Source organism: Dipodomys spectabilis, unplaced genomic scaffold, assembly GCF_019054845.1.
Source record: "Dipodomys spectabilis isolate Male_0828 unplaced genomic scaffold, ASM1905484v1 ptg000179l, whole genome shotgun sequence".
In the NCBI taxonomy this organism is placed as follows: domain Eukaryota; kingdom Metazoa; phylum Chordata; class Mammalia; order Rodentia; family Heteromyidae; genus Dipodomys; species Dipodomys spectabilis.
Genome location: NW_024870856.1, coordinates 4,077,494 through 4,090,106, shown reverse-complemented (window position 1 = coordinate 4,090,106; position 12,613 = coordinate 4,077,494). Strand labels below are relative to the sequence as shown.

General features: G+C 42.0%; 1 long non-coding RNA gene across 1 annotated transcript; it reads right to left on the bottom strand.

The window, feature by feature from the left end:
* Positions 1-829: 829 nt before the first annotated feature.
* Positions 830-6,767, bottom strand: LOC122121014. The gene is made up of 3 exons (XR_006149856.1): positions 6,690-6,767; positions 2,793-2,803; positions 830-840 (listed from the first exon to the last, which is right to left on the bottom strand). It is a non-coding gene; the product is annotated as an uncharacterized LOC122121014 (long non-coding RNA).
* Positions 6,768-12,613: the final 5,846 nt, after the last annotated feature.

The window sequence follows — 12,613 nt, the reverse complement described above, 5'->3', positions numbered from 1 at the left end:
TTTGTTTTGCAGGGGTCTTTTCCTTCCTCCTTTTAGTCAGATTAGCTGAGAGTTAATCAATCTCATTCATCATTGCAAATTTTTTTGTTCATTGATTTATCGTATAGTTTTTTTTTGGGGGGGGGGTCAGGTTGTGGGGCCTGAACTCTGGGCCTGGACGCTGTCCCTCAGCTCTTCAGCTCAAGGCTAGCACTCTACCACTTGAGCCACAGCGCCATTTCTGGCTTTTTCTTTTTGCTTATGTGGTGCTGAGGAATCGAACCCAGGGCCTCAGGCATGCAAGGCAAGCACTCTACCACTGAGCCACCTTCCCAGCCCTATCGTATAGTTTTATTAGTTTTGAACGCATTGATTTTTGCCATCATCCTTATTTTTAGCTAGCTTTAGATGTGGCTAGTTCTTGTTTCTCTAGGAACTTGAGGTGCATTATTAAGCTATTTAAATTTAAGATTGCTCTGTTATTTTGATGTAAGTGTTCATAGCTATAAACTTTCCTCCTAGCATTGTTTTGCTGTGTCCCAAAGGTCTGAATAGGTTGTGTTCTCCTTTTCATTAGATTCTAGGGATTTGGGGATTTCTCTCCTTATTTCTTCAATGATGTCATTCGACAATATGTTATTCAGCCAGTCTCTGTGTGCTTGAGAATTTTCTTTTTTGGGGGATGAGTTCAGGCCCCAGGCACTATCCCTCAGCTCTTCAGGTCAAGGCTAGGACTCTACCACTTGAGCCACAGCACCACTTCCGGCTTGTTTCTTTTTGCTTATGTGGTGCTGAGGAATCGAACCCAGGGCCTCATGCATGCAAGGCAAGCGTTCTACCACTGAGCCACCTTCCCAGCCCCTGCTTGAGTATTTTCTATAGTCCCTTTTCCTGTGGGGTTCCAGTTTTATTCATTTTGGTCTGAGGGAAGATAAGGCGTTACTTCGATTTTCTTATGTTCACTAAGATTTGTGTTATGTCCTAGAATGGTGATCTATTTTGGAGATAGTTCCATGGGCTGCTGAGTGTTGCATTTCTTGAACAGAGAGGCCTACTTTGTTCATTTTTTTTTGAGAGAATGCTCTGCACATGTTTTAATCTGAGTAATCATAGTTTGAATATCTGCCAATTGTTCTTTGAGTAAAGATTCTAATAAGGGGCGAATTTAGCTCCCAACTCAATTAAACACAAGCGTTGTTCCCTCGAGACAGCAATTGAAGTGTGGTATACAGCAGAGCAATTCTGTATTTTTTTTCTTACCATTCTATTATGTGGATTTTTTAAATATATACTTACAATAAGGGGCTTAAAGAGTAATTTTTACAGCTTCCTCAAGGGTAATTTAAGAATTGGATTTTGTTGTGCTTACTATACAGGCATTCTACTGAGCCACGCCTCCAGCCCTTTTTGTACTGAGATAAGGTCTGTCTTCCTACCAGAATACAAGCCTAGTCTACAAACTGCCATAGTTAATAGGCTCACACCACTGAGACTAGATCTCCATAAAGAAGGAATCTTGTGAACTGTTCTCTCCAGGCTGGCTTAGAACTACAATTCTTCCAATATCAATCTACCAAGTCGCTTGAGTTACATGCATGAAGCACCCAGCTTCATCAAGGATAATCTTTAGGTGAAAGTAGGCTTATATTTTCCCTTATTTGCAAATGCAGGTAAAAAATAACATGTGAATCCTATTACAGCCTGGACTCAAACTAAAGCTCCATCTTTTTACCTACTTCTCTTTTGCCATTTGATACTGAAATGCCATAATGAGGAGAGAGGTAAACATCATTTTAGTGATATTACAAAAAAGCAGTTTGACTTCTCCTCCCTGAAAGGGTCGTTGGTAACACTGGGTTCCATGGACTGGGTTTGAGAACTCCAACCCTCCGTGCTCTGATTTTGGCCAGCTTTCCAGCCTCCTCCTGTCTTGCTGCTGACCTCAGGCTTTGCAAGAAGCAGACCAGGAGACAGAGTCCAGGTTGAGTATCTACTCACTAGATGACCTCTAGAGCTGCTAGCATGGGACTAGGAGAGTGATGTGAACAAAGAGAAGGAAACCAATGCATGATACCTTCATGAGCAGAAGGTGGTGAGTCCTACAGGAAATGGAGTGGGAAGGATATCCCGCCCAAGGTGGGAAAAGGCTGGGGCATTTCGGCTGCAACTCTCATCACCATTAGCTGAAGGCTACTTGTGAAAGCCTCCCTCCTCGACACTTTCCATCCACCCAGCACTGCACTGGATGACAGTTCTAGAAAACCTCTCTGGTGGAGAGTTGCACATGCTTATTTACTTAAAATGCCATCCCACGTTTGGAAGTCAAAGTGGCAAGGAGAGGGGGAAGTGGCCCCCACATCTGCCCACCTCCCCATCTGCTTAGCATACTAGTTTACTCAGCATCGCTCCGGGGCTTCCCACGTGCTACTTTCTTTTTTTTTTTTTTTGGACCCTTCATGAGCTCAACTCTGAATTTAGCCAAGGCCCTCTCCTTCTTCAGGTCTCAGTACAGATGACACTTCCAAACATACCTCTGCCATCCCTCTGATCCCTACCGTTCTGAAACAGACACGTGTGTCAATCATGCCACGCACATTCTTCTCACACACCCATCCTACAGTTTGCGATCAAGTATTTGTATGAATCGTGATACGCTGTCATCCTTCGCTTTGACTCAAAATCTCTGCAAGGGCAGCACAAGCACCCTGTCTATGACTCGCTTCCTACCTGGAAAGCCAGTGTCTGAAGCATGCCTGGCACATGTTAGACTCATTAAACATGAGTACATGGATAGGTGATCAGGGTACACCTACAGGAAAGACACCTATCTAGACTTTTCAGTGGCAATTCAAAGGAAGTGGTTAAAAAAATAGTCATTTTAGAAAAATCCAGGCTCGTTTCTGTTTATGCCTCTTCATAGCTGGAGATCGGGTCAAGGTGCCTAGAGGAATTACACAGCGTGCGTATGAGCGGCCACAGCTAGCTGGCAGTGTCATGGTTTGCTCATAGTATTCCCCTCATCTCCCACCCCTGCCCTGCCTCCCTTTGTCACCTGGCACACTGCAGCTCCTGTTTTCCTGGTAGTGAGCTGATCCCACAAACACAAGGGCACATGGACACATGATCCGAAAGTAAGAAGCAAAGGAGAGACAAGAGAAAAAGGCCCCATGTGGCCCTCCAATTCTGAGAAGAGCCAGTAAAGGAAGCAAATAGTGCATCTCACATAGACGGCAACACTGACATCTAAACGAAGAATGAATGGTGTGTAAGAAGAAGAGAGATGCTGGGAAGGAATTCTTTCTGGATTTCACACAGCAGGTCACTGTCTAACACATTTGGGGGTCGGGGAGGGGTGCCGATTACACGAGGTGCCAACAAAAGAAGCCTTACAAATCTTCCCATGACACCTGATTAGGATTTGTGTGTCTGCTGCAATTTTCAGATACCTTTTCAGGACAATGGAAATCTCCATAATCGAATCTAATTCCCTTATACGACACTAAAACAAGCAAATTCCATGATGGACAGAAGGATTCACAAGCCATCCATTCTTCAGGGTTATTAAATTCACTGCCAGGAAAATGCTAATTCCTCGAAGCCATTTTTTGTTTCCAAGCTCAGGCCTGTAGGAAACTCAATCCCAAATTTAAACACCCAGGTGCATGATTTCATATGTGCTTTGAATAATGGTATCTGCTCTCAGAAAAAAATCAAACAGAATTAGGAAAAGCAATTGCTTGTGGGGCTTTTCATTTTGTATTAGTGACATGAGATCATTCATACGCCACAGCAGCTGAACAGTTCAGCATTGTGGAATGAGAAGCCTTTTCACAGATCCACTATAGGATTCAAAGTGTTGTTTTTCTTCCTCTTCTGGAAGTAGGTGTTCCGAAATGCAAGCAGCAACAAGGGAGCAGTGGTAGCCATTTGCTCAGTGAAAAACTACATGCATCTTTGTTTTTCTTAGAGGAGAACAGGTTTTGGTTTTAATTACACAGTATTGGTGATGCAGCGCCCAGGTTGAGGAATGCAAATAATTAAAACAAAGCACACCACATCCTACACTAAAGTATCAGAGAGAAGCACTTTGACAAAAGGGAAATGAAATGTGCCACTCAAACATAGTATAAACAGCCCTTTTTTCTCTCATAATCATGAAACCTGCCTTCAGCTTTGCTCAAGTATTTAGGCTTCCAATATTCCAAGAGTGGCCCCCATATTCTGGCATTCAGCACCCAGAAAAAAACTCAGGGGGACCCAAAAGGGCTGAGTTTTGGCCAGAAACAGCCTTGACCACATGGCGTGCCATATATAGTCCCTTTCATGGTCCTTGGACTTGAGCGAAGCAATCGGAGGAGGCCACATTGGAAACGCTCAGGGCAAAATGTCACGCAGCTCTCTAGAGGGAGCTTACAGAATGTCAATAGGTGGCACGGGCTCCTGAAAAGAGCTTTTACAGCATCCCTGGGACCACTGCTCGGTAGAATAGCACCCTGGCATCTGCCTAATGCACACTTAAGCCTGTGAGTGAATCTTTACAAGCTTAGATTGCCAGCCATAATCAACAGCATCGTTGCGCTTCTCCTAAAAGCCTGCCCTTTGGTATCTTGGTCTTCCTTCCTCCTCATTGTCCTCCTTTGTGGCAGCCTTCCTCATGCGTCCTCTGCGGTCTTCCTCACCCTCCTTCTGAGTGTTCTCAGAAGCCAGCTTGCCTACCAAGGGGGCAACAGCCAATCTGCCTGGCCACTCCATCCCATAAACCTGTAACCTCAGCCCAGAAATACTAACAAGCCCCAGAGGGCTGATTCAGTCTTTCCCCAACTCCACCATCAACAAAGCTCTCAGTGCTTACTTTAGTGTTATGAGAAGACTCAAAATGGTCTCAAGGAGTTCAGCAGTCCTGGTTCAGCGGTCCTGGTGTGACGCTCACAGTGATTCACACATGGCTCCATTACAGGTGCTGACCACATACCACACTTTATAGCTAGCTATGAATACACATTAATGATCCAAACCTCGAAACATTGTTGTCATACTGAAGACTATTTTTTATTATCATTAAGTAATAGTTCGAAGGAGTTTCCATTCAACATATCAGTTTGTGAGTACAATGCATCAATCAGTCTTAATCAAAATCATTTTAAAGATGAGGAAATGGCACATGAATGCTGTTTAGGTGACCAAGCAATCAAATACCATTTTTTTTCTTTTTGGTAATTATCCTGGAGCTTGAACTCAAGGGCCTGAGTGCTGTCCCTGAGCTTTTGTGTTCAAGGCTAGTGCACTACCACTTGAGTCACAGCTCTACTTTTAGCTGTTTTGTTTAATTGGAAATAAAAGTCTCATAGACTTCCCTGCCCAGTCTGGCTTTGAACAGTCATCCTCAGATCTCAGTCTCGTGAGTAATTAGGATTATAGACATATGCCATCAGCACATACAACCAAATACCTTATTGGGGGGTAGGGGGAAGGTAATCAAGCTGGGCTCTGGTGGTTCACGCCTGTGATCCTAGCTACTCAAGGAGACTGAGATCTGAGGATTGCAGTTAGAAGCCAGCCTGGGAAGGAAAGTCCATGACACTCTTATCTCCAATTAAGAACCAAGAAAGCTCGAAGCAGGCCTGTGGCTCAAGTGATGGAGAACTAATCTTGAGCACAAAAGCTCAGGGACAGCAGGTCCTGAGTTTATGTCCCAGGACCAGCACCAAGACTAAATGAATAAAAAAAGATGGTCAGAAAACAGTAATTTGAGAGTCATAGTATCAAAATACTTTACCGCATTAATATTCCAATTACTTAATTAATAATTAATAATCAATGACTTTGGAATCAGTCACACCAGCCTTTGAGATGTGGCTGAATAGCTTTATCTTGTGCTTGTTACTTAACATCTTTGAGATTCAGCTTCCTTAGGACTCCTCACCCCTAAATAGGATGTGGAAGTGGAGTCAGAAAGAGGTTGAGAAACTGGCACAAAGCACAGCCAGAAGCAGAGTGGAGCCAGAATTCGAGGCTGAACAGTGAGGTTCAAGCCGAGTGGCCAGAGCTGGCCCATAACCAGAAGCTGAAAAGAGGATGTAGCCATCCTCTCTCTGCCATTCTTGTTGCGTGGTCTGGGCAGCTCCTCCACATCCTGCCTGTGATGATGGACTGAAACCTCCAAATTGTTTGCTCAGGCATTTTGCCTCATCAACGAATCTGACTAATACAGAAAATCGGTGCAGGAGAAGGAGAGGTCATTGCCATGACTACCTGACCCCATGTTTCAGAATCCCCAGAACACTGAGCATGTGAGCAGGGCCTAATGGGTGGCCCTATGGGAGCCCAGAGGACCAACACACTGACAGGAAAGTGGGTGGAGAAGACAGTGCTCATGAGTTTTCAGGTGGAGATGGAGGCCGTCTGCTGTCAAATGGGTGTTTTTTTTGTCTTAACAAATCGATGACTTTATTAAGAGAGAAGGACAAGGTAGGTGATCACCCCAGTCACACCATCTAGGAAAACAAAGTACATAGACTTACATATACAGTACTTTGGTTTAAAAATTATACTTATCACGTTCAACCTGATGTTTGAAGAAGCAAATGTGGAACATAAACCATGAAAACACAAGCCTGCATAGAAGAATTAACATAGACAAGAAAGGCTGGAGCACAGGAGAGTCCCTTCATGATGTTGACCACCTCAGCCTCCCAACGAAGAAAATGTACCAGCACCATGTTCCTCATCTTCCTTGATGAGTTATGAGCAAGAATCTGTGCTGCAGGAAGGTGAAGTGAAATATGCTGATCCATCAAATGGCTATTACTAGCAGCTTTTCACCAGGTTTATAGTGACCATTGTGAAAAAGAAGTAGAGCAGAAGGATAGGCATGGTGTAATCCTGGGGAAGTGGTGGTCAGGAAAATCAGGATTCGTGGACAACCTGGATAGCTGGTGTTGGAAGTTCTTATCTGCAATCCTAGCTACTCAAGAGGCTGATATATGAAGACTGCAGTTCAAAGCCAGTCCAGCCAGAAAGGCTGTGAGACTCTTATCTTCAATTAATCAGGAAATAAAAAGCCAGAAGAGGAGCTGTCCAAGTGGTAGTGCCCAGGCCCTGAGTTCAAGCCACAGAATCAGCACATGCATGTGTGTGTGCACACACACACACACACACCTGCACACACACACACAAAGGCACAACTGGACAAAAAGTTATTAAATACCCCTTTCTCCATAAATAATCCATATGATGTATGGAGCTGGGAGGGGGAAGCCAAAGCTTCATAAGAGCCCAGGAAATTAGAGATGCCAGGAATCTGAAATGTCTGCAAAGCGAAGCCACAGGCAGGGAAGAGAGCTCACTCCAGCCATGTGGGCTGCAAATGGCCTGGCAATAGCAACAGCACTAAGTATCTGGGGCTCACATCAGGTCACAACCCCATGCTGGACATGGAACCAAATGTTGTGTCTTCTTCTGAGTTTTAGTCTTGCTTTGATCCCATTCCTCCTTTCTATGCTACTATCCTCCCTTTTGGAATAGGAATGAAACAGGAATGTTTACTCAGCACCATTGTGGCTTTAATAGATTTAATTTGTTTTTTATTTTATGTGAGTTCAGAGCTAAGAGTTTACCTTGAATCTTAGGGAAACTTGAACTTTTTTTCTCTAGAAATGAACGCAGGACATCTCACTCTTAATTGGTTTATTTCACTCACAGCTAATGATCTACCACTTGAGCCATGCCTCCACTCTGGCTTTTCTCCTGGTTGATTGGAAACAAAGTCTTGTGGATCTGTTCGGGCTGACCTCAAGCCATGCTCCTCAGATCTCAGGATTACAAGTTTGAGCCACAGACGCCCAGCTAGAACCAGAAGGAGCGCTGGTAAGACTGTGGGGCTCTTGTAGGTGGACTAACTGCATCTTGCATTAGCAGATATAGAGGAGCCTTCGTGGGGACTGGACACAATGTTAGGGTTTAAGGAGATTTGAGTTTGTGTCAAGTTGACTAGAAGTGGACTTGTAACAGGTAGTTTTGGTTGTCAACTTGACTTGATTGGTTGACACCAGAAGATCAGGAAAGAACACCTATAAGTATATCTATGAAGCATTTCCACAGAGACTGGCTATGGAAGGAAAGAGTCACCCCAAATGTGGGCAGAGCCACCCCAAATGCTGGAGAAATCTCTCCATTTGCACTCCATATGTGTAATCATTTGTGCCCCCCCCGTCTCTCTCTCCCCCTCCCTCCTCCTTCTCCACATCACCCCCCTTCCATAATGGACAGAAACCTCTGAAACCATAGCTAAAATAAACCCTTCCTCCCTCAAAAAGGACATGATAAGAAGAAACCAAAGGTTTCAATTTCTGGTTTACACTCCATCATTATTTCTTCCCCAAAAAAGCTCTGAATTCAATTTTAATCATTTACTTAAATGATTAAATATATATTAAGCACTTACAGTTTGGGGCTTAAATGCTCCATAAAATTAATTAAATCGCTATAAATAAATATGCTGTATTTGAGAATTATAAGTGAGACATTTAATCCAGAAAGGTGATATCTGAGGCTCTCTGGACTCTTCATGTTCTTCAAGAACAGACAGTTATGAATGGCTGGGACCTTGGGACCTCACCCCAAGGAACTGGCTATAGTCCATGGCTTTCAGTGGGAATGTGCTGGTTGGTTAAGATGAACTCCAGTGCTGAACCACATTCTTAAAGCAATCAGTCAGGAGGGATGAAGGTCTAAGCTGATGTGTTGTTAAAAAACAAACAAACAAACAAACAGCTAGGCACTTGTAGCTCATGTCTTAATCTAGCTACTCAGGAGGCTGACATCTGAGGATTGCAGTTCAAAGCCAGCCCAGGCAGGAAAACCCCTGAGACTCTTATCTCCAATTAACCACACATACAAAAAAAAAAAAGCCAGAAGTGGAGCTGTGGTTGAAATGGCAGAAATCTAGCCTTGAGCAAAAGAGTTCAGGATCAGTGATCAGGCCCTAAGTTGAAGCCCCAGGTCTGGCACCAAAAGAAAAGAAGAAGAAGGAAAAAAAATCTGTTCTCAAATGCAAATTAACATACTGTATAACTGTATACTGAGAATGAAGAAAATGATCACATGTCAGGTCAACAGATATTTATTGACCACTTTCTTCATGCAGTGACTAGAACCATTGTACAAAGATCAGCTAGGGTATGGATGCATGGCTCCGGAGTAAAAGCGTACCTTTCTAGCAAGCACAATGCCCTGAGTTCAAATTCTGCAAGAGAGAGGGGGGGGGAAGGAAAAGGAGGAGGGAAGAGGCCAGGAGAGGAAGGGAGAGAAGAGGGAAAGAGAGAGGAAGGGAAGGGAATGAGGGAGAAAAGGGGAGGAGAGAGGAGGGGAGCAGAAGGAGAGGGGTCACATGGGCATGTGATCAAAAGAACCTCTAAGTCAGCTTAGAGGTTCCCAAATAAGAGACAATGTAAGCATGAAAATATAACACAAATAGCATATCATATCCCTTAATCCACCTAACAAAATTCAAAATCTAAAGGCCGTACTTACTATGTCAATGAATGGAGAAGGGAAATCGTTTACTCATAGTACAAGGCTATCTAGTAAATGTAGGAAAAATGGAAGTATAAAATCATCTTTTTTATAAAAAAAAAAAAAAAGCTATCTAGCCAGGAGCTTGTGACTTACACCTACAATCTTAATTACTCAGGAAGCTGAGGGCTGAGGATTAAGGTTCAAAGCCAGCCTAAGTAGAAAAATTCATGAGACTTTTATCAACAATTAACCACCAAAAACCCAGGAGTGTGCTGTGGCTAAAATGGTAGAGCACCAACCTTGAGTTAAAAAAAAAAAAGCTAAGGAACATCACTTGGACCCTGAATTCAATCCTTTATTACCAATACACATTCACATGCACGCACATGCACACACACACATACACACACACTCAAAAAATCTATTGTAGTAATACAAGTATCTGAAGGAATTGGTTTCTGCTGAATACTAAAATCTTCAAATGTCCAAGTTCCTTATCTAAAATGACACACTAGTGTAGATTACCAACATATTTTTATCCATGTACATCATTTATAACACCTAACACCATATAAACACTAGCTAAATACTTATCATTGAGGAAAAAATGACAAGAAAAATGTCTATATGTTTTCAGAACAGATGCAATTTTCTTTTTAATATTTCCCATCTATAACTGATAGAATCTGAGCATGTGAAATCTGTGGCTAAGGAGTAAGTGTAATTGGTTCAAGGAAGGAGTATCATATCAACAGCTCTGTAAAGTATATGAAAAACAAAATGATATTGGCATGGTCTCCAACTGTGTTCCAACAGATGACTTAGAAAATAGTGATTTCTAGTGAAGAAAGCTGACAGGCACAAAGATCAAAGTCAGTATCAAAGATCAAAGTCAATATCAAAGATCAAGGTCAATATAATTCACAATGAGACATGTTCTGCTTCTATCCATCCCTATGTGATGTACTGAAGCATATGTTGCCCAGAAAGTTCTTCACCCAAAATGGGTAGCTTAAATGTCAAACTAGACCACACTGAGGTACAGAATACCAAATAACTGGCCTGTAATCTTCTAACGTCAGTAACATGAAGAATAAGGAAAGTCTGAAGAACCCTTCCATATAAAAGCAAGTAAAGCCAGGTAGTGGTGGCTCATGCCTATAATCCTAGCTATTCAGAAATCTGAAATCTAAGGATCACAATTTGAAGACAGCCTCAGCAATAAAGTTTGTGAAACCCTTATTTCCAATTTCCAAAAAAAAAATTCCAAAAGTGGAACTGTGGCTTAAGTGGTAGAGCTCTAGCTTTGAGCAAAAATAAAAAACCAGAGACAGAGCCCAAGCCCTGAATTCAAGCCCTAGAACCAGCATTTTAAAAAGTAATGATTAAAATTTGACAGCTAAATACAATAGGAGATTCAGGTTGTCATGATAGAAAGATAGGGAAAGACCAAATAAAAACTGTCACAAATAATGTTGGAATAGTCTGGGGCACTGTTGGCTCATGCCTATAATCCTAGATACTCAGGAGGCTGAGATCTGAAGATTGCAGTTCAAAGCTATCCTGGGCAGGAAAGTCCGTGAGACTCTTCTCCAATAAACCTCCAAAAAGCTGGAAGTAGGACTGTGACTCAAGTGGTAGAGTGCTAACCTTGAGCAGAAGAGCTACAAGACAGAACCCTGAGTTCAAGCTTCAGTATCAGTACAAAAAAAAAAAATTGGAACAATTGTGAGATCTGAACAAGTCATTAACTAGGAGATAATCATATTATCTGGATTTAGCATTTGTCCTGTGGCTATTGAACAGACTTTCCTTGCTGGTAGGAAATACACCCTGCAGCCTTTATGGGTAACAGGCCGTGATATCTGTAACTGCCTCTTGGAAGGTTCAGGGAAAATGAACAAGTATGATAAAATAGTAACGATTGGTGAATCCCAGCACAGTAAACACAAAAGTCCTTTGTCACACATTAGCAACTGTTCTGTACATTTGAAATTATTCAGTGGTCCCTTATGTACCTTCTACTCATGCTGTTCCCTGGGCCGATAATTTTGCTTTTCTGAGCGTAACAGCTACCATCTGAGGATGTCTTGCTGCATAGCATTGTGCCCACTGATCTTGATATTACAATGGCTTATTGAATTTTCACCACGGTGCTATGGCTCTAATTTTACTGCTAAGAAAAATGGAGGTTCAGAAAGGTTGAATTAACATTGGGTTAGATATCTGTACTTAACTACAGTGAGAAATTGTCTTCTCCCTTTCCAAGAGTGTTGTATTAAACACATTGGATAAATTTGGGTAGAAGGGTGGTAGTGGATAGGGCACTAGGAGAAGTTTGAAATGTCGTTGTCTTATTGGTTGTGTTTGCCTTTTTGTATTTCTTCCATCACTAGTAAAAAGAAACGTCTTGGCTACAACACATTGTTGCTCTGAGGAAGAGAGACCTGTGCAGCAGGCCTGGTCCTAACTTACGTCTTAGAACCAGAGGCCTTAGCCCAGCCCAGCCTACCCCCTATATGCATGTTATTAGATGTGATTGAGTTTTAGAATTGTTTGTTACGCAGCACTAGATATCAATAGATAACTGTTACAAATAACATGTCTGAAGTATCACAGGTTATAAGAATTAGAGTCAAGAAGTTCAACCAACCAAGACGTGGTAATTCAAATTATTCCTGTATCAAAGAGCACTTCAAATATATGTTGCCATGTGACTCATAACAATGGCTCATGATCCTAAAAAATTATTTCTTAATATATTACCTGAGCCATAAAACAAACATTATTAATGTAAATGTGTCTTATTTTCATTTTTTGGTGATTATTAGGCATGGTATATTTATCTTCTGTGTACTAGCTGAGCTAAATAGTACTACCATTTTTCAACTTAATCACCTGAAATATTTAATAGATATTGATTTTCAGTGGCATGAAGTAGAGGTATTACATGAATAATTGCATGAATAATCAGAAATCGCTAATGTCAAATGGAAAAAATATTTAAACTTGAAGATACATTTTCCAGCAAGGGTTTTTGCTTTCCTAGGTCGTATGGCACAATAGAACCGTTTTCGTTAGGTATTTTGGTTCTCAAGATGAAAAAATGCACTTGTTC